Consider the following 3720-nt stretch of genomic DNA (forward strand, 5'->3'; position numbering starts at 1 on the left):
AAGAAAGAATCCTAAATGTGTCAAGAGAAGAAAGTATAGGAGGTCCTAGGGTTATGACAATCTCGACATATGATGTTTCAAGTTTACGACACTCACTCCCATAAAAACTTAAAAAAATTCAGACATAAGTGTTTCAGTTAATGCCATTAGTGCCATACTTACGGACTACTTGGGCAAACTAGTTTGGTTGCACACAGCAGAAGAATATGAAGTAATGCTGTGTATGAGTGAGGGAGTTGGCATGCCCCAGTATGCTTACCAATGGACTGTTAAAAGTAAAAGTGTTGCACTGGTGTTGCTTTGTTTGGCAGTTTCTTGGCCCTTATTTTTTTTGTTCCTAAGTGAAAGAATCTTCAGCTATAGTGCTTCAAAGAAGAGGAAAGCCATCATGATGGATGTCACAGAGCTGCTGGCATCACATAGAGAGGAGCTGTCTGCTGGGCACCTAATGCAGCTGGAGAAGCAGCTCATTGAAGAGGAAGAGATAGAAACCCCAGAACCCAAGAGATTTACTACCAAGAGTCTGGCAGAAGGATTTTCTATGGTAGAGGATGGGTTGACAAAATTTCAGACTGAGGACCCCAGCAATGACAGATTCAGTAAGGTCTACAGAGCAGTTATGGATGCCTTGCAATGCTATAAGCAGGTTTTGGAAGAGAAGAAGTCATCAGCCCTCCAGACTAGATGGGACCAATTTTTTAAGAAGGTAGAGAGGCCTGAAACAGATCCTGTACCCTCTACATCAGCTGCTTCTCGAGATCAAACACCTGTAGTACAGATAGAATCATCTCCAGCATCTCCTGCATGTTCCTTGGCAATCCTGATTCACCTGACTCAGTGTCTCCAGCACCTTTTGCAGGCTCTCCTGCCTCTCCAGCTTCCTCCTCCCAGCCAGCCACTCTCTCCCACCTTGCAATGCTCCTTCCAGTGTGAAAGCCAACCATAGAAATAGAGGTAAGGAATTTTTTTACACTAATTTTTTGTCACTATTTTGTTACTATTGTAGTGTACAGTACAGAACATTTATGTCATTTTCCTTTTTCTGAGGCTTAGTTGTGTTTTTTTTTGTTCCAGATTATGATTTTACAACTTGTTAGGATAGGTAAGTGACTTAGGCAAAAGTGTGTTTCAACTTACACCAAAATTCAGGTTATGTCAGTGTTGTAGAAATGGAACTGTGTCATAACCTGAGAATTCTTGTAGTTGGCTATGCATCAGGGAGCTCCCATAAGATTGTCAGCTGATTTCTCAACAGAAACTTTGAAGATCAGAAGGGATTGATATAAAATATTCAAAGAAATTAAAAGTATTCAAATATTCAATTGAAATATAAAGTATTACAAGAAATGTTAAGGGGTCTTCTTTAAAAATAATAAGAAAAAATATGAATAAGAAAATATTGTAAAGAAAAATTCTCACTGACAAAAGAAAACATGTAATAAAAACAATGGATCAACCAACACTAAAGTTAGTATGAAAGTTAAACGGCAAAAGTGGGAGATCATGTATAATTTCAACAATAAATTAAGGGATCCACACAAATACATACACACAAAAGAAGAAAAAATAATGACAGAAGCAAAAACATTGAGAGTAAAATGGTAGTAATTATACAGTTATAGACTGTATTCAACTTAAGCAACCATCAACTTAGAATAGACAGCTATAAACATAGCTTGGTATACATGAAACGCATGATAACTACAAACCAAAAATCAACAAAAGATTTACAAAACATAATGAGAAAAGAATCCAAAAACAACAAGTTTTGTGTGTACTCCAGCAATGGCTCAAGTCCAGACACGCTTTCTCACTGCTAACAAAAGATATGCTATAGATGAAGTTCCCTTTGCAACCCTCGCAGCTTCTGAAATTGCTAACTTTAGTAACATCATCAATAAATTGCTGGAGGCCAAAAGTGAGGTACACAAACGTGTGGAGTTTGATTTCCTTATCAAGGGCCAGTTTCTGTGAATGCCTTTGGTCAAACATGAGGAATCGGAAAACATCTCATCAGAAAAGGTTGTGAAAGCAGAATACACTACGTGGAGAAATACACTGCACCTTGGCCAGAGCGATGCCTACTCCATGATGACTGGATCAGTTCAATCAAAAGGGCAGAGGATGGATCTTGACTGTTTTTTATGACAAGACTTCTTGGATCTGGTCCTTGGAAGGAAAGTCAATAATGACAACTGTGGGACAGACCAAAGTTTTAAAAGATGTGGCCTGGATAAAAAAAGACAGCTTGTCTTGCCTACTACGGAGCACCTCCCTGGCTGAGACTGTTGTCTTACAGGAGTGGAATGCAGACAGAAACAAAGTGAAAGGGCCACACTGCTGTAGAGTGTGTGCTGGAAGTATGGACTCTAGAGCTGTGGATGGCACAGGAACTAAACTTTGCAGTGGCTCCAAGGATAAAATGCTAAAGATCTGGCCTACAGTCTTATAGATGAAGAAGATGAAATGGAGGCATGCACAAATGGACCAAGAAAAATACAGAAAACAGAGCAACTACGGCTAACAAGAGACACCTATAGTGAACTTCTCCAGCCACAGGGAAGAAATTTTCTTGGTTCTGTGGTCAGATGTTGAAGAAATCTCCAGTGCATTCTGGGACCACACAATTAGAGTGTGGGATGTTGAGTTTGAAGTTAACTTTGACAAGAGATAAAGTGTTTAACTATATCTCTTATTCATCACTTTGTAAACGTTTAGCATTGAGAAACACAGATAAGCATATCAGACTGTGGCATCCCTGAACTAAAGATAGTTCTGTGGTGTCACCATCCCTAACCTCACATACAGACTGGGTCACCACAGTAAAGTGGTCTTCCACCCATGAGTAGCAGCTGGTTTCAAGTTCTATAGATAACATGGTCAGGTGGTGGGACACAAGAGGCTGGAAGCCTCCTCACTGTGAATGTGCTCATGGAGACCACATTCTGAGTGTGGACTGGACAGACGCAGCGTTACTCCTGAGTAGAGGGGCAGACAGTAAGGTGTATCTCTATAATTATCCACCTACCACTTTCTGCATGGGGGCCTGAAAGTTAATAATAAATTTAACTACAGAGGTTCTTTCTATAAATGTAACTGACAGCAAAAACTCATATTATATCAGTGCAGATCACCCTTGGTAATAGTTATTGCTGTCTTTCTTTAATTTTGTATTTGTCATATAACAGTTTTCACTTATAAAATATAAAATGTGGTTTGTATTCTCTTTAAAAAATGGACAAAAATATCCTTATTGTAAATATAATAAATTTTAGGACCAAAAAGCTTTAAGATATTTGATCAAGGTTCAGAGCAGATTAGAAGTAGAAACCAGGTGACCTTGTACCCTGCTCACCATCATTGTCATTGGCCCCTACAAGCTCTGTGAGAATCAGTCAAAGCCATGAGATTTAGAAATGTTAGACCTTCCAAAGACTGAAACTTTCAAATAAACATACATATATTTTTATTGTTAAAATATGAGAGTAAAAAGAAAGCATTTACCCATTTCCCTAGCAATTGAAACACAATACGCAGTTGTCTAAAAGGTGATCATATTGAAAATTGGACAATTAATATTTGGATCAATTAATCAGAAAATAATATTGGTGTAGGAAACCAAATATTAAAAAACTAAAAAGGAAAAAGTATATTTCATGTGCCAACCAGCTATATTGTTTAAATATTTTGTTTATGGCTATGGTTCTTGAACTTTCATAT

The 3720-nt window shown here is 38.1% G+C and overlaps 1 pseudogene; it reads left to right on the top strand.

Moving 5' to 3' along the window:
• The first annotated feature begins 1785 nt into the window (after positions 1 to 1785).
• On the top strand, positions 1786 to 3050 carry LOC136323405 (ribosome biogenesis protein WDR12 pseudogene; annotated as a pseudogene).
• The last annotated feature ends 670 nt before the right edge of the window (positions 3051 to 3720 follow it).

This window comes from Saccopteryx bilineata, chromosome 2 (genome assembly GCF_036850765.1).
Source record: "Saccopteryx bilineata isolate mSacBil1 chromosome 2, mSacBil1_pri_phased_curated, whole genome shotgun sequence".
Taxonomy (NCBI): domain Eukaryota; kingdom Metazoa; phylum Chordata; class Mammalia; order Chiroptera; family Emballonuridae; genus Saccopteryx; species Saccopteryx bilineata.